Source organism: Schistocerca gregaria, chromosome 11 (assembly GCF_023897955.1).
Source record: "Schistocerca gregaria isolate iqSchGreg1 chromosome 11, iqSchGreg1.2, whole genome shotgun sequence".
Classification (NCBI taxonomy): domain Eukaryota; kingdom Metazoa; phylum Arthropoda; class Insecta; order Orthoptera; family Acrididae; genus Schistocerca; species Schistocerca gregaria.
In genome coordinates, this window is record NC_064930.1 from 113,299,174 (window position 1) to 113,326,911 (window position 27,738).

Below are 27,738 nucleotides of genomic sequence, written 5' to 3' on the forward strand. Positions count from 1 at the left end.
CCTTGATACGCCTGGGCATTGAATCAAACAGAGCTTGGATGCCGTGTACAGGTACAGCTGCCCATGCAGCTTCAACACGATACCGCAGTTCATCAATGAGTAGTGACTGGCGTATTGTGACGAGCCAGTTGCTCGGCCACCATTGATCAGGCGTTTTCAGTTGGTGAGAGATCTGGAGAATATGCTGGCCAGGGCAGCAGTCGAACATTTTCTGTATCCAGAAAGGCCCATACAGGACCTGCAACGTGCGGTCGTGCATTATCCTGCTGAAATGTAGGGTTTCGCAGGGATCGAATGAAGGGTAGAGCCACGGGTCGTAACACATCTGAAATGTAATGTCCACTGTTCAAAGTGCCGTCCAATGCGAACAAGAGGTGAGCGAGACGTGTAACCGATGGCACCCCATACCATCACGCCGGGTGATACGCCAGTATGGCGATGACGAATACACGCTTCCAATGTGCGTTCACCGCGATGTCGCCAAACACGAATGCGGCCATCATGATGCTGTAAAGAGAAGCTGGATTCATCCGAAGAAATGACGTTTTGCCATTCGTGCACCCAGGTTCGTCTTCGAGTACACCATCGCAGGCGCTCCTGTCTATGATGAAGCGTCAAGGGTAACCGCAGCCACGGTCTCCGAGCTGATAATCCGTGCTGCTGCAAACGTCGTCGAACTGTTCGTGCAGATGGTTGTTGTCTTGCAAACGTCCTCATCTGTTGACTCACATCTGGTCTGGAGGTCGCACCATCACTTTCATCACTGTTCTGTTGTGTAGTTGTATAGAGAGACAGAAGAACGATAGTCCATCCAAAAAAGGGTGAGAAGCATGGTGAACAGTGTGTGGATGGCGAAAATTCAAAGATGTGAATATAGTACAGTGATAAAAGTGATAGTGCGACCTCCAGACCAGATGTGAGGAAAGGCAGATTGCCAAATCGTAAGTAAATACATTTTTACAAAAAATCGCGAAGTGAACTGTTTGATAATCTATAACTAGCAAAACAGTATCATTATACGGGGTGTTACAAAAAGGTACAGCCAAACTTTCAGAGAACATTCCTCACACTCAAAGAAAGAAAATGTGTTATGTAGACATGTGTCCGGAAACGCTTACTTTTCTTGTTAGAGCTCATTTTATTACTTCTCTTCAAATCGCATTAATCATGGAATGGAAAAACACATAGCAACAGAACGTACCAGCGTGACTTCAAACACTTTGTTACAGCAAATGTTCAAAATGTCCTCCGTTAGCGAGGATACGTGCATCCACCCTCCGTCGCACGAAATCCGTGATGCGCTGATGCAGCCCTGGAGATTGGCGTATTGTATCACAGCCGTCCACAATACGAGCACGAAGAGTCTCTACATTTGGCACCGGAGTTGCGAAGACGAGACCTTTCAAATGCCCCCATAAATGAAATTCAAGAGGGTTAAGGTCAGGAGAGCGTGGAGGCCACGGATTTGGTCCGCCTCTACCAATCCGTCGGTCACCGAATCTGTTGTTGAGAAGCGTACGAACACTTCGACTGAAATGTGCAGGAGCTCCATCGTGCATGAACCACATGTTGTGTCGTACTTGTAAAGGCACATGTTCTAGCAGCACAGGTAGAGTATCCTCTATGATATCATGATAACGTGCTCCATTGAGCGTAGGTGGAAGAACATGGGGCCCAATCGAGACATCACCAACAATGTCTGCCCAAACGTTCACAGAAAATCTGTGTTGATGACGTGATTGCGCAATTGCGTGCAGATTCTCGTCAGCCCACACATGTCGATTGTAAAATTTACAATTTGATCACGTCGGAATGAAGCCTCATCCGTAAAGAGAACATTTGCACTGAAATGAGGATTTACACATTGTCGGATGAACCATTCGCAGAAGTGTACCCGTGCAGGCCAATCAGCTGCTGATAGTGCCTGCACACGCTGTACGCGGTACGGAAACAACTGGTTCTCCCGTAGCACACTCCATACAGTGACGTGGTCAACGTTACCTTGTACAGCAGCAACTTCTCTGACGCTGACAGTAGGGTTATCGTCAACTGCACGAAGAATTGCCTCGTCCATTGCAGGTGTCCTCGTCGTTCTAGGTCTTCCCCAGTCACGAGCCATAGGCTGGAATGTTCCGTGCTCTCTAAGACGCTGATGAATTGCTTTGAATGTCTTCCTGTCGGGACACCTTCGTACTGGAAATTTGTGTCGATACAAACGTACCGCGCCACGGCTATTGCCCCGTGCTAATCCATACATAAAATGGGCATCTGCCAACTCCGCATTTGTAGACATTGCACTGACTGCAAAACCAAGTTCGTGATGAACACTAACCTGTCGATGCTACGTACTGATGTGCTCGATGCTAGTACTGTAGAACAATGAGTCGCATATCAACATAAGCACCGAAGTCAACATTACCTTCCTTCAATTAGGCCAACTGGCGGTGAATCTAGGAAGTACAGTACATACTGACGAAACTAAAATGAGCTCTTAACATGGAAATTGAGCGTTTCCGGACACATGTCCACATAACATCTTTTCTTTATTTGTATGTGAGGAATGTTTCCTGAAAGTTTGGCCGTACTTTTTTGTAACACCCTGTAGATCCCTCTGATGATGCCTTAGAACAAGAGAAGGCGAAAGGTGATGGGGTAAATAAAATAACTAGCAGCAAGAAAAGGCAGTTTGATTTGGAAAACAAGTATCAAGACTGTCGTTTCCGGCCGCCTTCATGAACGTCCTCCCTTGAGTGTGGTTTGCCCAGCGCTGCTATAGACCGCCTGCCACCACTACCCCGCCAACGCCACCCACGCCATCGGCAGGGCAGCAGATCTGGTCCGCAACGTGACGAACCCGGAAGCACCCCCGTTCAGGCTGCCCCTGGCGGTCCCTGTGAGTCAGCTGCCCTCCGCAGCAACGCTTAGGGCGTCGTCGCTAATTGCCTTGCCCACTTCCGCTGCTCAGGACAGCTCACACTTGCCCAGTCGAGAAAACGCTGCATGTCCGCCGAACGTTAGGAGAGTACTCACTCCGTATTCGGGCCACGAGTGACCTACCGGGACCATCCGACCGCCGTGTCATCCTCATGGAGGAAGCGGCTAGGGGGGGTGTGGGGTGAGCACAGTAGAGATGGGCAAACTCGTTCATCCTTGGGAACTAGTTCCCTGCTGATCGTTCGTTTTTGGGAACCGTTCATTTTTGCTCGTTCGCCATTCACTTGTGCTTTATATATATATATATATATATATATATATATATATATATTTGCTGACATAGAAGGCTCTAGACTTTCACCTTAAATAGTATTTAAGGCCAAGACTTCATATTATAGTGGGCAAACTCGTTCATCCTGGGGAACTAGTTCCCTGCTGATCGTTCGTTTTTGGGAACTGTTCATTTTTGCTCGTTCACCGTCCATTTGTGCTTGGTGTATGGTTCTCATGAAACACTGGAAACTGGTAGTGTAGGTGAGTGAAGGATGGAGGGCACCAAGAGGGGGCACTTGCCTCCCCCCTGCAGTACAGAGTTTTTATTCATTACATAATTCCTACACACTTTCAGAAGTAATTTCTGTGATTCTGGAGAGCCTCTCGCTTACCCAACCGTAGCCATGTGTGGCTGATCGCAGGGGATGATATAGGGTGGCGCACGGAAAACCGGCCCCGAGTACAGACTGCTCGCCAGTTATGGACGACGTGTTGCCCGTTACGAGGAGATACAACAAACAGACAAACATGTAATAATTAGGCAGTGAAGAAATTACAAGCTATTTGCAAGCAACAATTGCGAAACAATCGACGACGATGTGTAGAAAGCTGGAGAAGAGAACATGAAAATCTCACGCGACGGGCATGGGCTATAGCTCATGTAGTCTTGTAAACCTGTTGGTGGCTGTTTCCCAACTTAATAGGCCACAAGTGTCTTGTATAAAATTCTTCGTTTCGACATCCACTACATAGCTATGCTACGTTGTAAACAATAATCGTTTACACCCTATATATACTTCACGTTGTCTCTGAGTTCGTAGGCATAAAATAAAATGTGGTTTTCTGATACTTGCGTCACACGCTTAGTAAAAATTAGGTTTATATGTTGCATTATTAAAGTTAATGCAGCAATAATAATAATAATTAAGTTCGCAGTATAAAATTTTTTGTCTGAAAGCTCCTTCTGAACGAATGTTTCTGAGATAATAAGTAAATACTATTTTATGGCAATCTATGTCTTTTCAAATGGAGAGACACCGCTTTTCCTACTGAGCCAAAATGACTCACAAACCACTTTTTTTTTTTTTCAAATACGCCAAACTATTAGGTAATGCAAATTGGAAACAACCAAAATTAAAAATAATTAGAGCCTTCCTAAATGCAATGTTTTGTATATGAAAGGTACACGAAAATCGTTTTATGTCAGTTTTATTGAAAGTTAGCTGCTAAATCAAGCCAATCAAACCAAAAAAATGAATAACAAAAAAAAACTTGCCTTGTTATAAGTATGTCTTCTGCTGTTCATCGATATAACGAAGTGAGCTGATATGCCCTTTTGTTGCCTGAAAAGACGTACCTATTAGATACAACGTAATTTTTATGTAATTTACGTAACTATAAAATACTTTTTCATTGCCGGTCGTGGACGCTGAATAGCCAGACCCAAGACGTACCTATTACATACAAAGTTATTTTTACGTAATTTACGTAACTATAAAATACTTTTTAATTACGGGTCGTGGACGCTGAATAGCCAGACCCAAGTGCAACAACAGTTTGGAACACGTGTAATGGGCGAGCGCAGTGAACGAAACTAACAACTGGGTGCTGAACTAACTACATAGGAGCAGCCGGCAGTGGAGCTCAGACAGGCGGTCGTACGAAGAAGGGCGAGTGCGGCCGAGGGAGGCCGAGGCTGAGGCGAGCACGCGACCGAGGCTGGAACGAGAACTGACCAAGTGGCCGCTGCGACCGAAGTGAACTAGCGAGCTATGAACCCACCGTTCCTTGGAATTCGTTCCTCGGTCCTTTCGTTCATCTTGGTGAACCGTTACTTTGCACCCGTTCGTTCGCGAACTGCCCATCTCTACAGCACACCGCTACTATTCGGTCGAGTAGCTCCTCAATTGGCATCACGAGGCTGAGTGCACCCCGAAACATGGCAACAGCGCATGGCGGCCCGCATGGTCACCCATCCGAGTGCCGACCACGGCCGACAGCGCTTAACTTCGGTGATCTCACTGGAACAGGCGTATCCACTGCGGCAAGGCCGTTGCCCGTTATGAGAGTAGGCCGTCAAAAATTTTAATAAGTTCCATTTTTCAAAAATATGCCTTTTTGTAGCCCACATCTTCCTGAATAGTTAGATGTATAAAACATACAGGGTGTTTCAAAAATGACCGGTATATTTGAAACGGCAATACAAACTAAACGAGCAGCGATAGAAATACACCGTTTGTTGCAATATTTTTGGGACAACAGTACATTTTCAGGCGGACAAACTTTCGCAATTACTGTAGTTACACGCTGCGGTCTGGGAAACTCTATAGTACGATATTTTCCACATATCCACCATGCGTAGCAATAATATGGCGTAGTCTCTGAATGAAATTACCCGAAACCTTTGGCAACGTGTCTGGCGGAATGGCTTCACATGCAGATGAGATGTACTGCTTCAGCTGTTCAATTGTTTCTGGATTCTGGCGGTACACCTGGTGTTTCAAGTGTCCCCACAGAAAGAGGTCACAGGGGTTCATGTCTGGCGAATAGGGAGGCCAATCCACGCCGCCTCCTGTATGTTTCGGATAGCCCAAAGCAATCACACGATCATCGAAATATTCATTCAGGAAATTAAAGACGTCGGCCGTGCGATGTGGCCGGGCACCATCTTGCATAAACCACGAGGTGTTCGCAGTGTCGTCTAAGGCAGTTTGTACCGCCACAAATTCACGAAGAATGTCCAGATAGCGTGATGCAGTAATCGTTTCGGATCTGAAAAATGGGCCAATGATTCCTTTGGAAGAAATGGCGGCCCAGACCAGTACTTTTTGAGGATGCAGGGACGATGGGACTGCAACATGGGGCTTTTCGGTTCCCCATATGCGCCAGTTCTGTTTATTGACGAAGCCGTCCGGGTAAAAACAAGCTTCGTCAGTAAACCAAATGCTGCCCACATGCATATCGCCGTCATCAATCCTGTGCACTATATCGATAGCGAATGTCTCTCGTGCAGCAATGGTAGCGGCGCTGAGGGGTTGCCGCCTTTGAATTTTGTATGGATAGAGGTGTAAACTCTGGCGCATGAGACGATACGTGGACGTTGGCGTCATTTGGACCGCAGCTGCAACACGGCGAACGGAAACCCGAGGCCGCTGTCGGATCACCTGCTGCACTAGTTGCGCGTTGCCCTCTGTGGTTGCCGTACGCGGTCGCCCTACCTTTCCGGCATGTTCATCCGTCACGTTCCCAGTCCGTTGAAATTTTTCAAACAGATCCTTTATTGAATCGCTTTTTGGTCCTTTGGTTACATTAAACCTCCGTTGAAAACTTCGTCTTGTTGCAACAACACTGTGTTCTAGGCGGTGGAATTCCAACACCAGAAAAATCCTCTGTTCTAAGGAATAAACCATGTTGTCCACAGCACACTTGCACGTTGTGAACAGCACACGCTTACAGCAGAAAGACGACGTACAGAATGGCGCACCCACAGACTACGTTGTCTTCTATATCTTTCACATCACTTGCAGCGCCATCTGTTGTTGAAAATTGTAACTACTGTAATTTCGAAAGTTTGTCCGCCTGAAAATGTACTGTTGTCCCAAGCGTATTGCAACAAACGGTGTATTTCTATCGCTGCTGGTTTAGTTTTTATTGCCGTTTCAATTATACCGGTCCTTTTTGAAGCACCCTGTATATACACTACGCGATTAAAAAGTATCCGGACCCCTCCTCAAAATAAATAAATAAATAAATAAATAAATAAATAAAAATAAAAAAATACGTTTTTCATATTAGGTGCATTGTGCTGCCAGCTATTGCCAGCAATTCCATATCAGCGACCTCAGTAGTCATTAGACATGGAGAGAGAGCAGAATGGGGCGCTCCGCAGAACTCACGGACTTCGAACGTGGTCAGGTGACTGGGTGTCACTTGTCATACGGCTGTACGTGAGATTTCCACACTCCTAAACATCCCTAGGTCCACTGTTTCCGGTGTGATAGTGAAGTGGAAACGTGGAGGGACACGTGCAGCACAAAAGAGTACAGGCCGACGTCGGCTGTTGACTGACAGAGAACTCCGACAGTTGAAGAGGGTCGTAATGTGTAATTGGCAGACATCTATCTAGACCATCATACAGGAATTCCAGGATCCACTGCAAGTACTATGACAGTTAGGTGGGAGGTGAGAACACTTAGATTTCATGGTCGAACGGCTGCTCATAAGCCACACATCACGCCGGTAAATGCCAAACCACGCCTCGCTTGGTGTAAGGAGCCAAAACATTGGACGATTGAACAGTGGAAAAAACGTTGTGTGGAGTGACGAATCACGGTACACAATTTGGCGATCCGATGGCAGGGTGTGGGTATGCCGAATGCCCGGTGAACGTCATCTGCCAGCGTGTGTAGTGCCAACTGTAAAATTCGGAAGCGGTGGTGTTACGGTGTGGTCGTGTTTTTCGTGGAGGGGGCTTGCACCCCTTGTTGTTTTGCTTTGCACTATCAGAGCACATGCCAAAGCTGATGTTTTAACCACCTTCTTGCTTCCCACTGTTGAACAGCAATTCGGGGATGACGATTGCATCTTCCTACAAAATGTTCAAATGTGTGTGAATTCCTAAGGGACCAAACTGCTGAGGTGATCGGTCCCTAGGCGCAGGCGGCCGAATTTTACGATGAAGGAATTTCCGAGCTCGTCCATCGCTACGATAAGTGCCTTAATTTAAATGGCAACTATGTAGAAAAGTAGTATTGAAGTGTGGCTTTCATCTGTATATAATAAAAAAAAATTCCAATACTTTGTTTATTTTTAATTCCAAAACGTAATGTACTTTGTGTATAGCCCTCGTATTTTATGTGAAAATATTCGATAAATGTGCTAAATGTTATTTTTCCAATCAGAAAATATGTAGTTTCTTCTAATTGATTACAAATAGAGGACATTTTGACTGTTATGTATAAAGTATTTAACCACAATGGCCATCTATTGTAATTTAATATGAAAAGGTACGCAGCATTAAAAACGTGTGTTAGAGAGAAGTGTGCTTATTTTAGTAAATTAACATTGATGATTTCCATCTCCTCATTTACTTGAATGATAATTACTTTGTATTATTTCATCACCAGAAATTTCGATCACGCTGATGGGCCGAACCCAGCATGAGGCAGAAGGAACATTATCGTTTTCCTATTATTTCTGAATCAACTCTATTTTTTAATTGTGTAGTGTTGCATTTCTTTTAAAGTCTATAAATCATCTGGTCCCTTACTGTTCTTCCGGGTATGACTACATCGCGACTATAAAAATGCACAGAAATGATAGTGTTTCTTCCGGACGATCTCAAATAAATCAATCTGCTGCTCTTATTCAGGTATTCAATGCTCAACGTATGTTATAATAAATGTGTAATCAATCCCTGATTCTGTTGCCAAGTGGCCCACCAAAATATTCACTTTTTTTGACATTTATCAAAAAATATAACAATTCTTTCTCTTTTTGCCCCCCCCCCCCCCTTACCCCCAAGAGCAACGCTACATCAGCCCGCACGCTATTCGTTCGTTTCTTTCACCAGTCGACTTGACCGAATCGATTTATCGAGTAGTTGTACTTTCCTACGTAGCACTCTCGTCCGCTTCATGGTATTTTATACGTTTCTGTCTGACACATACATAGCTAACACATACCTACGAGAAAAGTCGCGGCAATTCTAGTGATATCGATACGTTATTCTCTCGCATTTGTTCGAGGAAACTCCTGAATATTCTACTGTTTTCTTGTACGGAGAACCTTCGATACGTAGAGTTATAAATACCGAGTATTCGCCGAATAGAAAGCTAGTTTGTACTCAGAAGCAGGAATATTAAGACTGAAGAATGAATAAGTAAAAAGTCCTAGCTGTAGCAGCTGCAAGTGTGAAGATTACTCAAGAGTGGGAGTGACCGACTTAATGGCCTTAATGGCCAGGAGTGTTAGTTCTGCATGGTCCTCAGGAGAGCTTCTGTAAAGTTTGGAAGGTAGGAGACGAGGTACTGGCAGAAGTAAAGCTGTGAGTACCGGGCGTGAGTCGTGCTTCGGTAGCTCAGATAGCAGAGCACTTGTCCGCGGAAGGCAAAGGTCCCGAGTTCGAGTCTCGGTCCGGCACACAGTTCTAATCTGCCAGGAAGTTTCATATCAGCGCACACTCCGCTGCAGAATGAAAATCTCGTTCTAGAATCATACTCTTGTTATGAAACCGATGGTGTACACACAGACACACTGGAGTGAATCGTAAACAATAGTCACGCCATCCCACAGTTGTCCTCTTATGATCCCACATTAAAAACACTACGGCTATTGTCCAAATGGCTGTGAGCACTATGCGACTTAACATCTGAGGTCATCAGTCCCCTAGAACTTAGAACTACTTAAATGCAACTAATCTAAGGACGTCACACACATCCATCCAGGAGGCAGGATTCGAACCTGCGACCGTAGCGGTCGCAGAAGCGATTGGGTGTAGTGGGACTTTGTGATCATTCTGTACAAGAGAGTACTAAAGGTTCCATTTATCCTTGGTATGATTCGTGGCAAATGTACCTAAAATTACAAGCCTCTCCTTTCAAGCATTCTTGGGATATCGGACAGCGATATACCGAGATACAGATATATTAGTTTCGCTTATATGATCCATATTTTGATTTTTTATATTTTATTTTATATACAATATAAGTTCAATATCTATCTGGAGCAAATTATAAATGAAAGGTTTGATGGGAGGAGAGGGGTTTGTACAGCGGGTCGGAGAGTGGAGTGTATAAGATTCGCAGACGACATGGTTGTGATAGCAGAAAGTGCAGGAGAGATGGAACACATGTTATATGAGCTAAACACAAAAGTAAAAGAATAAGCGTTTTAATTTTAGGAAAGGGGACAAAATACGATATGAAAATATGGGGAGAGGAAGTAGAGCAAGTGAATAACTTCAATTACTTGGGAAGTGTAATGACGGATTATATGTATTGCTCAACAGAAATTTGGAAAATAATTGCAATGGCAAAAGAAGGATTCAAGAGAAAACAGAAATTACTTTTAGGACCACTAAACAAATATCTGGGGAAAAGACTTGGCAAAAGTTACATCTGGAGCGTTGCACTATATGGTGCGTAGACCTGGACATTGAGGGAGGAAGAGGAAAGAAGATTGGAGGCACTAGAGATGTGGATATGGAGAGGAATGGAAAAAGTGAAATGGGAAGACGAGTAAGGGATGAAGAAATATTAAGAAGAGTTGGAGAAGAAAGAAACATGCTCAGTCATCAGAAAGAGAAGATGGAACTGGATTGGACGTCGTTTGAGGAGTGACTTTTTATTGAAGGAAGGAATGGCGGAGGAAAAAAGGAGAAGAGGAAAAAGAAGATATGAAATCCTGGGCAATATCAAAGGAGACAGATATTCAGAAATGAAAAGACTGGCTATGGACAGCCAAAGTGGAAGAGGCTTAACCCATGACAAGACCTGCCGTAAGGCAGGATACGACACTACTACTACTATCACTATTTTATATACCCCCATATAGGGGCTCTTGCACTGACTTTTAATTCCATGTACATTTCAATGTTAAGACTTTTACGCTTAGCTCAGCTCCAATGGATTTTTTTAAAAATAGATTTCATCTCCTTTTTACTGATGGTCACACATACCATATTGCTTGACATGAGCTTCTTTGCTCGGAAATTTGTCGTCGCCAAAATTTGATATTACGTGTCCATATCTAACTGGAAGAATGCAGAAAGTTGAAATAAGCAGTTCACATAATATGCAAAAAGAACTGGTGATTTCTCAAACTGGGGAACAATCAAGAATGGGGTACCGCAAGATTCGGTCTTGGGTCCTCTGCTGTTCTTAATATACATTAATGGCTTGTCATTCTATATTCACGAAGATGCAAAGCTGGTACTTTTTGCCGATGATACAAGTATAGCCATCACACCCAACAGGCAAGAATTCACTGATGAAATTGTGAACTATGTTTTTCAGAAAATCATTAAGTGGTTGTCTGCAAATGGGCTCTCATTAAACTTTAACAAAACACAGTATATACAGTTCCACACAGGAAAGGGAGCGACGCTATTAATAAATATAGACTTCGACCAGAAATCGGAGGTAAGGTGGAATATTCAAAATTTCTAGGTGTATGCAATGAGGGGTTGAACTGGAAAAAACACACTGGGGATCTGCTGAAACGTTTGAGTTCTGCTACTTATGCTATTAGGGTCATTGCAAATTTTGGCGATTTACATCTGAATAAATTAGCTTACCACTCCTATTTTCATTCTGCTTTCGTATCGCATCATATTCTGGGGTAACTCATCACTGAGTAAAACAGTGTTCATTGCACAAAAGCGTGTAATCAAAATAATTGCTGGAGCTCATCCAAAGTCATCTCGCATACATTTATTTAAAGAGCTAGAAATCTTCACTGTAGCCTCATAATATATATATTCACTTATGAAATTTGTTATTAACAATCCGGACGAATTAAAAAGTAATAGCAGTGTACGTGGCTACTACACTAGGAGAAAGGATGATCTTCACTACTCAAGGTTAAATCTAACTTTGGCTCAGAAGGGGGTGAATTATGCTGCCACAAACGTCTTTGGTCACTTACCTAATAGCATCAAAAGTCTGACAGATAGCCATATAGCATTTAAAAGGAAATTAAAAGAATTTCTTAATGGCAACTCCTACTCATTAGATGAGTTCTTGGATAGAGTAAGTGGATAATTTCCCCAACCGCCACAAAAAAATTAAAAATATTAAGTTTCATGTAATATTTGGTGTAGTGTAATATCTTGTATAGACACCTTTTATTAACCTGACACCTTCCACATCATTACGATGAGTCGTATTCATGATCTATGGAACAAGTACTAATGTAATCTAATCTAATCATATCATGTACTTCTGAAGAAGATACTTTTTCAGTTGTTGGAACGATGGTCAAGGTTTGTTAATAAATCTTTATACCTGTAACTGGTTGGCTGATATTCTGAAACCATTCATTAACATTCAGTATTGCTGAAGAGCAGTAATGTTCAAAATTTTAGAAATCTGAAAAATGGTAACCTTGGCTGCAAACATAAAATATAAGGTGTAGTTATGCTTAGTAAGTAAATCCGCCGGCCGGAGTGGCTAAGCGGTTCTAGGCGCTACAGTCTGGAACCGCGCGACCGCTACGGTCGCAGGTTCGAATCCTGCCTCGCGCAGGGATGTGTGTGATGTCCTTTGGTTAGTTGGGTTTAAGTAGTTAAGTTCTAGGGGACTGATGACCTCAGAAGTTAAGTCCCATAGTGCTCAGAGCCATTTGAACGATTTTTAGTAAGTAACCAAAAAAACGTTTATTAAACCTTACCTCTCTACGTATATAAACTGAAATCGCCTGTTCGCTTCTTTTCGTATGTCCAGCCTAGCCTCTGAGGAACCACTGTAGAGATTTTGACACAGTCTTAGAATTCCCGGGACCAATATATTTCCACCACCGGTACCGATAACAGACAGAAATCTTTGACCTTCTCAATCTCCACAATGGACGAACTGCCTGTATAAGTAATTAATAATGTACGGAAGCCGCAGTGCATGAGTCCTCGTTGCAATTGGCCAATTTTTTATGTTATTAACCGTAAAGACCACTTCTCACACTTTTAAAGAACACCTGAAAAGATAAGTTACAATTTGAGATCTAAATCTAAATTTTTGCATCGATAATTCGATATATCGATGCATTTTTTAGAAACTATTAATATCGATTATTGGCGAATTGATGTTGGATATATCGTATATTTATATTTATATGACTACGTTGTAAGAGTGTGTGGCTCGTTATTCAGCGCTCCCTGTGGTTTCACGCCTTACTATGAGCCCCCATGATTTGGGAAGTCATTTTGCGGTTCCAAGAATGAGATTTTCACTCTGCAGCGGAGTGTGCGCTGATATAAAACTTCCTGGCAGATTAAAACTGTGTGCCGGACCGAGACTCGAACTCGGGACCTTTGCCTTTCGCGCGGCAAGTACTCCACCGTCTCAGCTACCCAAGCACGACTCACGCCCCATCCTCACAGCTGTACTTCTACCAGTACCTCGTCTCCTACCTCCCACGCACTTGCCCGCGAAACGTAAAGGTCCCGAGTTCGAGTCTCGGTCCGGCAAACAGTTTTAATCTTCCAGGAAGTTTCATTTTGCGGTTTTTTTTTAAGGCGAGAGATGTCGTGTATGGTTTTGTACACTACAGCGTTGCTGACTTGACTTTCGGAATTGTGACTGCCGTGTTCGGGGTATAAACGTGAGCACAAATCACGAAAAGATTGAAGATTGCGTAATAAACTTTATTTCATCCAAGTTCTTCATGGTATATTCCGAGAATTTTGTGACGATGGGGAGACGTGGAAAAGGCTTTCAACAGACTTCGTGACATTTGCGAAACATCGCGAGCATAAGATCGTAATTTTCTTGTTATGATTGAGAACATACTTTCTGGATAGAGGGTGTGGCGAATTACGTCCCTTTTGTATGATGTTTATTACAAAGTAAGAGAGTCTTTTAATGACAGTTGCACTAGGCGGTACTCCAATAACAGATTTTTTTTTTTGTTGCTTTCTGGATATTTCAAGGAAAGTACGCTTTCACTGTATGGGCTGCAAACAGCAGGACCCGTATGAAATTTTCATTCTGCAGCGGGGGATACGCCGATTTGAAACCAGAAATTTGGAAGGTTGGAGACGAGGTACTGGCGGAAGTGAAGCTTTGACGACGGGCCGTGTGTCGTGCCTAGGTAGCTCAGTCGTTAGAGCACTTACCCACGAAAGGCATACATCCCGAATTCGAACTTCGGTCCGGCACACAATTCTAATCTGCCAGGAAGTTTCAGAAGGACCCGTAATTTTCTGTGAACATGTACCTACTTTTGTTAAATCATAACTTTTAATTATAGTAGGAGTCCATCGTATGCAAAGTAAAAATTTCTCTGTGAAACAATCTTGATATGCTTTTAGACGAGGGTAGCAATTTTTCCAAGTGTGGGTGTCTATAATGAGCAGATGATAAACTAATTGAGGAAGAAGCTTGTTTCGCAAGGCGGTCTCTAATATTACTTTTTAAAGTAACGATCATCCAACAACTCCACAGTATATTCGACTGGCCGGGTGAGTTAGATCGTAATGCACCTGATTCGTGAGTAGGAATTACATATTATTTGATGCGCGTAACACACAGTTTATTTCACTAATTTAAAATTCAGGTACAGATTTAATCACATGCTACATACAATTTTTATAAAAGCAAACTAGAACGTTTTTCTTCTGACTCTGTCCTCCAGGACTTACTGGTTACACATCTTCGATTGATTTAGGAATTTTGCTGTATTGAATGTGCCTTTTGCGTAATGAAAGGTGTGTTGAACATCACGAAGACTGATGCTAAACAGAATTTTCGAGATCGTATCTTTTTATTCTGTATGTCAAGCAAAACATCGTCTGGCACTGGAATATATGTGTTACAGTAACTGCTGAAACACGGTGTGTATCAAATATTCGTCTTTCATAACACAGGCCAACGATGGAAAAACTTTTTTGCTGAAAATACCTTATTCTTATGGTTTTTTTTAGGGTGGGAAATCCAGTATGATACTTAAAAAAAACTGTATCTCTCTCCATTTCTTCACATTTTACAGTTAAATTTATTAAATTAAGGGTTTTTTAAAGAATTAAACAGCTTTTATATAGTTAACATAATTTAAAATGGAGATGTAATGAATGTAGATGACGTTGGTAGCACTGCTGAAAAAAATTTGCCTGCAAAAGAAGGTTGATTCTATTTTTGTGTTAAGAGATGGTGTTTTGTTTACTGTCAGCCTAGCCTCACTTCCCCAGTTCCTGTACATGTGCTCAGTACAATGTCTAATCGTGGTAGTTAAATCTCTGCTGACAGTTTTTGTTATATTTGTGATGAATTTGTGATTAAAAAACACCAAAGAAACATTACAGTCTTTGCGAAAAAGGTTTATCTATCATACTTCGGATCTAAACTTGGTGACCAAGATAAATTTGGGCGGTGCACAAGGTATGTTATGTGTGTATTGAAGGTCTGAGAAAATGGTCCAAAAAAGAGAAAAAAGCCTTTAGATTTGCTGTTTCTTTGATATGGAAGGAGCCAAGAAATCATTCTGATGATTGCTATTGCTGCGGTGTTGATATTACTAGTCATTCGAAAAAACAAGGAGGTAAGCTACCTTACCCTTCCGTCCGCCATCCGACCAGTAGGGCATGGTGTAGATTTGCCGGTTCCTGAATCACCAGATGATTTAAATTCTATTCCAACAGAAGTATTTGCTGATATATAATGTGATGTAGATGAACCACATGATGATGAATTCCGTTGTAATACATAAAGGCTAGAGGCACAAATTGTCTACTCAGACCGAGCTTGACGATTGGGTTAGGGATCGGGGCTTAACGAAAGGAAAAGCTGAATTGCTTGGCTCCAGATTAAAAGATCTTGGAAGAGCAGTTGAACGGAATGGACAGTGTATAAGATGAACATCAACAAAAGCAAAACGAGGATAATGGAATGTAGTCAAATTAAATCGGGTGATGCTGAGGGAATTAGATTAGGAAATGAGACGCTTAAAGTAGTAAAGGAGTTTTGCTATTTGGGGAGCAAAATAACTGATGATGGTAGGAGTAGAGAGGATATAAAATGTAGACTGGCAATGACAAGGAAAGCGTTTCTGAAGAAAAGAAATTCGTTAACATAGAGTATAGATTTAAGTGCGAGGAACTCGTTTCTGAAAGTATTTGTATGGAGTGTAGCCATGTATGGGAGTGAAACATAGACGATGAGTGGTTTGGACAAGAAGAGAATAGAAGCTTTCGAAACGTGGTGCTACTGAAGAATGCTGAAGATTAGATGGGTAGATCACATAACTAATGAGGAGGTATTGAATAGAATTGGGGAGAAGAGGAGCTTGTGGCACAAATTGACTAAAAGAAGTGATCGGTTGTTAGGACATGTACTGAGGCATCAAGGGATCACCAATTTGGTGTTGGAGGGCAGCGTGGAGGGTAAAAATCGTAGAGGGAGACCAAGAGATGAATACACTAAGCAGATTCAGAAGGATGTAGGTTGCAGTAGGTACTGGGAGATGAAGAAGCTTGCACAGGATATAGTAGTATGGAGAGCTGCATCAAACCAGTCTCAGGGCTGAAGACAACAACAACAACAACAACAACAGATTAAAAGAAGAGAACTTACTGGTTTTTTTCCTTCAAAAAGGTGATTTAGTGTACTGCTCAGACACTCCCGATCTGATGAATGAGTTTGGTATTGAATACAAAAAGGAAGACTGGAGGCTTTATTGATTCATCCAAAACTAGTTTAAAGGCTGTTTTATTACACAATGGTAACATGTATGCATCTATACCTGTTGGAGATTCTGTACATATGAAAGAAAGCTATGAAAACCAAGAAACAGTGCTAAATAAAATAGGCTCTTCTGCTCATGGTTGGATGATATGTGGAGCGTTTTCACCAGGACATTAAAGTGATTGAAAAATGCTACCAAGGCCGCTAGAACACCATCATGATGGTGGACTACTGTGGGTCACTTCATCGAGAAGTTCAGCAAGTGACTCATTGTAGGAAAAGCTACACAAGAAGCTTCGAAGAAAAAAGGGAAAGAAAATACAAACCAATTCCAGCTAACAAGGGAAACCTCTATTAATACACTCCTGGAAATTGAAATAAGAACACCGTGAATTCATTGTCCCAGGAAGGGGAAACTTTATTCACACATTCCTGGGGTCAGATACATCACATGATCACACTGACAGAACCACAGGCACATAGACACAGGCAACAGAGCATGCACAATGTCGGCACTAGTACAGTGTATATCCACCTTTCGCAGCAATGCAGGCTGCTATTCTCCCATGGAGACGATCGTAGAGATGCTGGATGTAGTCCTGTGGAACGGCTTGCCATGCCATTTCCACCTGGCGCCTCAGTTGGAGCAGCGTTCGTGCTGGACGTGCAGACCGCGTGAGACGACGCTTCATCCAGTCCCAAACATGCTCAATGGGGGACAGATCCAGAGATCTTGCTGGCCAGGGTAGTTGACTTACACCTTCTAGAGCACGTTGGGTGGCACGGGATACATGCGGACGTGCATTGTCCTGTTGGAACAGCAAGTTCCCTTGCCGGTCTAGGAATGGTAGAACGATGGGTTCGATGACGGTTTGGATGTACCGTGCACTATTCAGTGTCCCCTCGACGATCACCAGATGTGTACGGCCAGTGTAGGAGATCGCTCCCCACACCATGATGCCGGGTGTTGTCCCTGTGTGCCTCGGTCGTATGCAGTCCTGATTGTGGCGCTCACCTGCACGGCGCCAAACACGCATACGACCATCATTGGCACCAAGGCAGAAGCGACTCTCATCGCTGAAGACGACACGTCTCCATTCGTCCCTCCATTCACGCCTGTCGCGACACCACTGGAGGCGGGCTGCACGATATTGGGGCGTGAGCGGAAGACGGCCTAACGGTGTGCGGGACCGTAGCCCAGCTTCGTGGAGACGGTTGCCAATGGTCCTCGCCGATACCCCAGGAGCAACAGTGTCCCTAATTTGTTGGGAAGTGGCGGTGCGGTCCCCTACGGCACTGCGTAGGATCCTACGGTCTTGGCGTGCATCCGTGCGTCGCTGCGGTCCGGTCCCAGGTCGACGGGCACGTGCACCTTCCGCCGACCACTGGCGACAACATCGATGTACTGTGGAGACCTCACGCCCCACGTGTTGAGCAATTCGGCGGTACGTCCACCCGGCCTCCCGCATGCCCACTATACGCCCTCGTCAGCTGCACATACGGTTCACGTCCACGCTGTCGCGGCATGCTACCAGTGTTAAAGACTGCGACGGAGCTCCGTATGCCACGGCAAACTGGCTGACACTGACGGCGGCGGTGCAAAAATGCTGCGCAGCTAGCGCCATTCGACGGCCAACACCGCGGTTCCTGGTGTGTCCGCTGTGCCGTGCGTGTGATCATTGCTTGTACAGCCCTCTCGCAGTGTCCGGAGCAAGTATGGTGGGTCTGACACACCAGTGTCAATGTGTTCTTTTTTTCATTTCCAGGAGTGTACATATCATTGTTTTCAGTAGCTTACTGTTAATATAAATCATGCTAATGTTGTAACAAAGCGTCTCATTAACTTCCCTGTTTGTCCTATAGCACAGGTTTTTATACTATATATTGCTCGAAAACTACGGATGACAGAAAAAACTAAGGCTAGATTTGGATTCAGCTCATAAAAGTCCATGAGCTATCAAAGTAAAAAAGACTTTTTTAAAAGAAAATTTTCGTTGGCCTGTGTAAGGTGGGATAATTTAGCGTGTGGCTGTAACTACTAATACTAATAATTGGACGTTATTCAAGAGCAATATGACACATTATCAGCCTGAATCCTAAATCAAGCTTCTTTATTTTGACTGCCGAAGACATGGTGGAGGGTTGCTCAATTTCCTTCTCTCCTGTCTCTTGTCTCTTTGGTATTCTGCCTCTTTGACTATGTCCCATCCCTACTTGCAAGTAATTGTGCTGTGGCAGGAATGTTAACCATTAACTGGCGAGGTGAATTTTGTGCGACATATACCAAGAGGTGGAGTCTCTGGGACCCCTATGTTTAAACCGAGATTTAAGGCAAAAATATTATTAAATTTTTAATTTATACATAACATTTATTTTTACAATTATTTAAGAATTGTTTAAATGCTCCTAGTTTATTTTATTGCAATAAACAAAGCCTGCAGCATTTTACTATTTATCACACAAAAGCTCATAATTTTATGTGGTTCTTTTAAACAGTACGGATAAATGAACTGTTAGAGTACTGCGTTTTACAGCCTGAAATGTTATCATCTCCGTAGGAAATAAATTTCCAAATAAATTTAAATTCCAGGGCTTAAATTTGCGGTAAAAACATTCCACCCGATAGGTACAAAAAGAGTGTCTTTCAAACAGGCATTCATTGCAGGGAACTACATTTTTCTTATCACCATGCAGAACACATTCTATTTGGAAACTTCCTGACGGATTAAAACTGTGTGGCGGACCGAGACTCGAACTCGGGACCTTTGCCTTTCGCGGGAAAATGGTCTACTATTGTAACTCTGTCAGAGACGGCAAAGGACTTGGAAGAGCAGTTGAACGGAATGGACAGTGTCTTGAAAAGAGAATATAAGATGAACATCACCAAAAACAAAACGAGGATAATGGAATGTAGTCAAATTAAATCGGGTGATGCTGAGGGAATTAGATTAGGAAATGAGACACTTAAAGTAGTAAAGGAGTTTTGCTATTTAGGAAGTAAAATAAATGATGATGGTCGAAGTAGAGAGGATATAAAATGTAGACTGGCAATGGCAAGGAAAGCGTTTCTGAAGAAGAGAAATTTGTTAACATCGAATATAGATTTATGTATCAGGAAGTCGTTTCTGAAACTATTTGTATGGAGTGTAGCCATGTATGGAAGTGAAACATGGACGATAACTAGTTTGGACAAGAAGAGAATAGAAGCTTTCGAAATGTGGTGCTACTGAAGAATGCTGAAGATTAGATGGGTAGATCACATAACTAATGAGGAGGTATTGAATAGAATTGGGGAGAAGTTTGTGGCACAACTTGACTAGAAGAAGGGATCGGTTGGTAGGACATGTTTTAAGGCATCAAGGAATCACAAATTTAGCATTGGAGGGCAGCGTGGAGGGTAAAAATCGTAGAGGGAGACCAAGAGATGAATACACTAAGCAGATTCAGAAGGATGTAGGTTGCAATAGGTACTGGGAGATGAAGCAGCTTGCACAGGATAGAGTAGCATGGAGAGCTGCATCAAACCAGTCTCAGGACTGAAGACAACAACAACAACAATGAGCTACCCAAGCACGACTCACGACCCGTCCATACAGCTTCAATTCTGCCAGTACGTAGTCTCCTACCTTCCAAACTTCACAGAAGCTCTCCTGCGAAGTTCGGAAGGTAGGAGACCACGTACTGGCAGAAGTTCTTCTGCGAAGTTTGGATGGTACGAGACAAGGTACTGCCAGAATCGAAGCTGTGAGGACGGCTCGTGAGTCGTGCTTGGGTAGCTCAGTTAGTAGACCACTTGCCCGCGAAAGGCAAAGGTCCCGAGTTCGAGTCTCGGTCGGGCACACAGTTCTAATCTGTCAGGAAGTTTCATTTCAGCGCACACTCCGTCGCAGAGTGAAAATCTCATTCTAGAGACATTCAAGTATTTCATTGAAGAAACAGACAGATCCCCATCACAACTTTCATGAAGTTCTTCCTCTGAATGATACTGTTGTTCGATATCAGTTAGCCGACCGTTGTGGCCGTGCGGTTCTAGGCGCTTCAGTCTGGAACCGTGTGACTGCTACGGTCTCAGGTTCGAATCCTGCCTCGGGCATGCATGTGTGTAATGTCCTTAGATTAGTTAGGTTTAAGTAGTTCTAAGTTCTAGGCGACTGATGACCATACATGTTAAGTCCCATAGTGCTCAGAGCCATTTTTGCCATTCGATATCAGAACTGTGATCACTCGCTAATGTAAAATCGTCGTCTTTTTCGTTTATTTCCTCATCCATGTCACTGACACCTTCCTCCATAGACCGACTAACAATTTCATCAAACTCGGGAAGTTAAAATTGACACTTTTTGTATAGGGTACCGTATTGAAGCTATCGGGTACGTAGTTAACGAGGTGCGGTCTAGGAGACTCCAACACCTATAAATAACACGTGTCAACAATAAACACAGAGGGCGATAACGCAACCGACAACAAAACATCGCAGGCTTGACAATTTAAGGAGGGTACGGGGAGTATACAAGCATTCCATCATAAGTGGCCTTGTGAAGCGAGTTCGAAAACTTTCGCGCGGTCTGACAGACCACATATCGTGAGATAAGGCCGGTATTACACTATCAAATTTCTTTGTCAAAGAAATTTGATGGTGCGATAGGGAACTTTGTCAAATGTCGTCAAATATTTGATCAAATCTCGGGCCTCGCTGTAGATTGATCAAAGTAGTCGCTTGTCTTCTGTTCACTGCAATGTGACATGTTACCAGGTGGAGCGCTAGCATCGCCGCAGCGTTCTGTCATCTGTAGTGTTTTTATAAACATTGTCGGTAAATACAGTTGGTGTGTACCAACAACTAAAAAATTGATAGAGATGTATGAAGCTGATGAGGCGCTTTACAACGTGAGGCACCCTGAATACAAAAAATAGATTAAGGAGATTGGAGAATGATCTAACCTAACCTAACCCTCTCCTGTAGCAAGGAATGGCAGTGTTACAGTGAGCCTGTCTTCTGGAGATATATAGCAGTGAGTATTGTGCTCTATGATATGACGATACACTTCACTGAGTACATACAGAAATGTATACTCACCCATTCTTAAGTAATTGGCGTCCTCCACTATAAGTTCACGTAACAAGTTTTGTTGAATACTATATCGTGTCGTCGTAAAACCCACGGCTTCACCCAGGTACGTTTCCTTTTTTTCTCCCACTTCTCTTTCGCATGTGCACACAGTCCAACTGTGGTACATGCAACTGCTGCAGTTAATAACAAGTTGTTGTTGTCAGCCATCTTGAACTTTAACAAAAAATATGAAGACATTGTTAATACCTGTTTTTAGCGCCACGTCAAAGATCTTTGTCAAATATTTTTGGCGAATATTTGATCGCATCTTTTATCAAATCTTTGTCAAAGAAATTTGATAGTGTAATAGCGGCCTAAGGGTTAAGGAGGCCCTAACAATGCTGCTCGTCACATTCCTCTGAGCGCAGTGCAGTCTCTTTCCAGTCCGAGCTCTCTGGCCGAGGGAACTGCAGCAACAATTGCAGCGTTTAAAAGGCCGTTGCGAAACAGCCGAAGCGCGACCGCTGCCCGCGGAACAGCCAATAGAGGCGGCCGGCGTGAATCGCGAGAAACGATTGCCTCATGGCGAGTGGGAGGGGAGGCGGGGGGAGGGGGAGGGTGGCGGACAGTCTAATGGGGCAAGGGGAGGGGGGCGACACAGGCAGCGCTACACACGTCACCCAAGGTCGCAATTCCGCTCCAATCTGTGCAGCGCTTTCCGGCAATCGTCGGTTCATTAGTCGGCGGGGAGAGAGGCAGTCGTGGGAATGTCGACGCGGCACGTTTTATACCTTCTGAGAACTCTCCTACGTAAACAGTGTGCTGGCTTGTGTGGAAATTCGGCAGTTGCCCGGGAAACAATTTTCTGGAGATGTCGGGGGAGGGGGGGGGGGGGGAAATTACGAAGATTCCAGACGTCAGAGAGCGCGTCTAAGACAGCAATAAACACCAGGCGATAAGTCGAATGAAATGCGTTTGGCTGTCGAGAACGCAATGCAGTAGCAGTATATTGTCACATAATATGCCTCAAAAAAGCCAAAGAAATTGTCGTATGTAAAGTCGAAGTTCGTGTCCATTCACTTGTGGACAAGACAGGACCTGAAGTTTTAGGTAGCACAGCAAAAGCTCAAATGCTTAACTCCGTTTTCAAATGTTCCTTTACAAAGGAAAACTAACCCAATTTAACTGTCCAACACCTGAAAAGAAGACTGAAGTGAGTGTTAGTGGCGTTGAGAAACAGATGAAACCGGTAAAACTCAACAAAGCTCCAGGGCCCTATGGACTCCATATCGGATTCTATAGTGGTTTTGCGATTGAACTAGCCCCTACTCTAACGTCTAGTACATTCCTCGAACAAAAAACGTGCACAGCAGTTGGGAGAAAGCACAAGTCACACCCGTTTACGAGAAGGGTAGTAGAAGCGATACACAAAACTATCGTCCAATATCCTTGATATCGATTTGTTGTAGAATCTTGGGACATTTTCGGGGCTCAAACATAATAAAATGTCTCGGGGAACAGAATGAAATCCATGCCAGTCAGCATGTATTCCGGAAACATCAATCATGCGAAATCATGACCGCACTTTTCTCGCGTGATATACTGAAAGCTCTGGATGCGGGCAGTCAAGTAGATGTAGTATTTCTTGATTTCCGAAAGGCATCTAACCACATCTACGGTTATTGTCAAAACTACGATCGTAGGGGCAGGGGCGTAGATAGTAGAGTTGGGCAACTCGATTCTTTTTCCCGATTAGATTCCTACGATTCAGTCTCACATTGCGAATCGATTCCTACGATTCGTTCACGATTCATTCTAATCTGCGATGGCACGATTCTTACGGAAAGCAAAAAGTTCTACATCTTACTCACAGATGGCAGGACATGTCTGAAATTGTCAATGGGGTTAGAATCGAACTGTGTCTTGATAAGCTATGCCAGAAGTAGTTTATTTATGAGTGAACATGCATATGACATTACAAGTGTGATTCTCGATTTATACCTGTAATGCCTTAATTGATGAAAGGTCACGTTTGATTTTATTCCATCTATTGTTTTCTTTCAGCATGCCAGGAAAGAGGAGTCTATTTGCGCGAAAGGTGGTGCAAAATTACGTGGTAGGCCAGTTTGGTTGTGTGGCTTGAACGTATTTAACCACAGAAGTCTGTTTTATAGTAACAAAACCTAGCAGTGAGACAGACGTGGTATGGCTCATATCATCCTATGTTTTTCTGCGCTAAGATGTCTTTCCAAGTAGACATCACCCTTGTTATTCATAACGCAGCTCACAGCCCTCCCACACAGCAAATTTAGCTTAACTTTCATTTCTTCTAAATACAAAGTATAGGTATTTTGCTTTTAATTTGTCTGAGAACTTGCCGCTGTCACTACTATTTACGCGAGAAGACGACACCACCAAGTGTCAGCTTGGTTTTCGCGAGTAATGTTACGGCCCACGAACTTCGTTTGTTCGTTCCGAGCTTCCTTTGTTCACACGCATGCTCCACGTGACTGCCATCTGGCGGTCGTAATCATTCGGCACGACTCGGCATGATTCGGACGTTGCCTTCGAAGCATAGCGTACTAAGAATCGATGAATCGTTCGAACCTGGAATCGTCACGACTCGGAAACACGCAATCGTTCTTACGATTCTTTTGAACGACGATTCGTCCGTATCACGATTCGATTCTTTATTTAGAGTCGTTCAAATGAGCGACTCGTTCACGAATCGCCACAACTCTAGTAGATAATGATGAGGGGGGAGGGGAGACAAGAGGTTCCGAACACTCTCCCTTTTTGTTTTTTGTGCCTTTGAAATAGTTCACGTTAAAATATGGCAGTTATTAGTAGTAACGAATATGAGATTAAATGTTGCCCGTTGAACACTTGAAGCGACTGTTAGATAGCGAGAAGTGGCACGACGTCTGTAAATTGCGGCGCTGAAGTTCGGCGTCGGTTCTCTGGTTGTCATCGGCACAAGTCGATAAACTTCGTGTCGTCTGTCTTATGTTTATGTCTGCTGCCAACTGTAGATATCTAACAGCTGCCGCGCTGTAGTAACTCTCTCTCTCTCTCTCTCTCTCTCTCTCTCTCTCTCTCTCTCGTGCGCGCGCGCGTGTGTGTAGACTGCTAAATAGCGTATAGAATGTGTCTAACATGGGCTAGTCCCTGATATGATTTCACTTAACCTTGTTACTTCCGTGTGTAATGTATACCGTAGCTGATGATTATCTGGCCGCATGCATGGCGAAGGTGGCATAATTCTGCAGCAGACAGATACGGTTCCGCTTCTTACGTCCCTCCTGCTTTCTCCGCACCTCACACTCCACTGAAGTGAAAGCTTAACTTAGAATCGACAATTTAAATCTACATGCCGATGTCGACGTAGCGGAACTATAGCATCTGAGATCACTAAAACTTGTGCTAAAAGTAGCATGACTTATACAAGATAATGACTACGAAAAACTTTTAGTGTTTTATACTTTAGAGGTATCAAAGTTTAATTTGTAGTGATGTAACAACAGTATACCCATATGCGTTAGCAAAGGGCGGCGGTAGGGGGCACTTGACACGTGGAATCTGCAAGACAGAGTTTGTATTCGTATATTTAGTGAATAACCGACATTTCTGCGTGATGTAGTGTTTTTAGTATCGCCTTTTCAGTCTGTTTCTTATAGCACTGTTCGCAATAGGCTGCACGATGCGCAACTTCACTCCCGACGTCCATGGCGAGGTCTTTGCAACCATAACACCGTGCAGCGCCGTACAGATGGGTCCAACAACATGCGGAATGGACCGCTCAGGATTGGCATCACGTTCTCTTCACCGATGAGTGCCGCACATGCCTTCAACCAGACAATCGTCGGCGACGTTTTTGGAGGCAACCCGGTCAGGCTGGACGCCTTAGACACACTGTCCAGCGAGTGCAGCAAGGCGGAGGTTCCCTGCTGTTTTGGGCTGGCATTGTGTGGGACCGACGTACGCCGCTGGTGGTCACGGAAGGCGCCGTAGCCGCTCTACAATACGTGAATGCCATCCTCCGACCGATAGCGCAACCATATCGGCTGCATTCGTTTCGTGGACGAAAGTTCGCGCCCCCATCGTGCACATGTTGTCAATGACTTCCTTCAGGATAACGACATCGCTCGTCTTGAGTGGCCAGGATGTTCTCCAGACATGAACCCTATTGAACATGCCTGGGATAGACTAAAAAGGGCTGTTTATGGACGACGTGACCCACCAACCACTTTGAGGGATCTACGTCGATCGCCGTTTAGGAGTGGGACAATCTGGATTGCCTTGAACTTATGGATAGTATGCCACGACGAATACAGTCATGTATCAGTGGAAGAGGACGTGCGACTGGGTATTAGAGGTACCGGTGTGTACAACAATGTGGACCACGGCCTCTGAGGGTCTCGCTGTATGGTGGTACAACATGCAATGTGTGGTTTTCATGAGCAATAAAAAGGCCGGAAATGATGTTTATGTTGATCTCCAATTTTCCGTACACGTTCCGGAACTCTCCGAACGAGGATAATGCAAAACATTTTTTTGACGTGTGTATATCATTTGTACATCTCATCAAATGAATCACGAATTATTTCAAAGCACGAAATTACATTAAACGAAACGCAAAACCTCCCATTTCTCAGAAGTGGGAAACACTGAGATACACCACTTTGGCTCCAGCGGCTCATATGTAAGTGTTCGCTGCGAGTGACCTTGAAGTTTCTTACTTTGTACTATAGGGGCCATTGCATTCACGTAACGTGAACCTACAGTTTGGCTTGCTCCTAACCTTTCTTGAGGTACTGTCCGTCAGTACTGTTCAGAATTCATCGACAGAATTCGGAAGTTTTCGTGGCGGTTGCCAGCGTGCTTCGTAATCTTCACTAGCTGACTCTAAATGGCACAGCACTGCTCGACTTTGAACTGTAGCATTACTTCATTTTAGTTTCTCATTCACGGTTACAAATAAGGACTATATGAAAACATGAAAATAGCTGTAACGCACTTCCACGATCCCTTGTTACCTCCTTGCGTCATTTCCATCACAGAAGTAGTCAGATGATAACGTGAGCTGCTAATGTTGTCAGCAATGCAGGACTTTTCCGCCCATTACATTCCATTGAACAAGCTGAACTTGTATTGGCTTATCGCAGATAAGCCTGTCGGTCTTACTGTAGTCACGTTACTTCGCCGTATTCAATTGTTTCGAGTTTTCTTCTGCATGTTATCAATTTTTGTTTCTTCCTCTTTGAACTTAATATGGAACTGCTGAAAGTTTACCGCCTAACCTCCTTACCTAGGGACGCCAGATGAAAGTTGATGTCGTCAAGCCCTGAATGAAAATCGCGCAACGGATAACTGGGGAGGGGAGCTTGAGAGCGCTACCTAGAGAGCGTGCCCTTTCTGTACGATACTGAGCAAGGGGCTGGAGGGCTCACACGCTGATGTGTGGCTCCCTGCATTCTATAGCTTTTACTTTAAATAAATTCCTTTAACTTGACTTCTTTGTGATTTTTAAGGTATCTTAAAGATTGATCACAATGGATTACGTATTTATTTTAAACATTATCACTCGACTTTACAGCGGTTGCAGCAATTGTTTCTGTTCACAGATATTACAATTTTACAACTTATAGCTAGGGTATATTATATACTAATCCGCACGCACATTTCTACGGGTAAGACGGAATCGCGGTGGCCAAATCTATACCACCAAAGTCTCCCAATATTTTACATAGGACATCCACTATGTGAGGGGGATAACGGGCAAACTGGGGACCAGGTACTTTGACACAGGGGGTCAAATTTCCGGAATTAAGCGAGCACATTCATTTCCTTACACAATCCGAAGCTGGAAATAAAAGAATTAGTACAAATATTCAGATACCTATCTTCCATGCGTGAACATTGAGACAGACGCACTGAGGGCACATCTGCTCACTTACCAGTCTTCTGTAACACTCCTAGAATATGTCGGGCACCCGGAGGTCTTCCTAGACACCGGTGGAGGGGGTGGTCGAACCACTTGGCCGTGACCAACCTCACCACCCAAGATCTTGCGACACTGGAGAGTCT

At 43.7% G+C, this 27,738-nt stretch overlaps 1 protein-coding gene across 1 annotated transcript in view; it reads left to right on the top strand.

The window, feature by feature from the left end:
- LOC126295230 (uncharacterized) overlaps nt 1-27,738 on the top strand; it is a 2,305,622-nt gene that overhangs the window by 29,016 nt on the left and 2,248,868 nt on the right. The window lies entirely within an intron of this gene.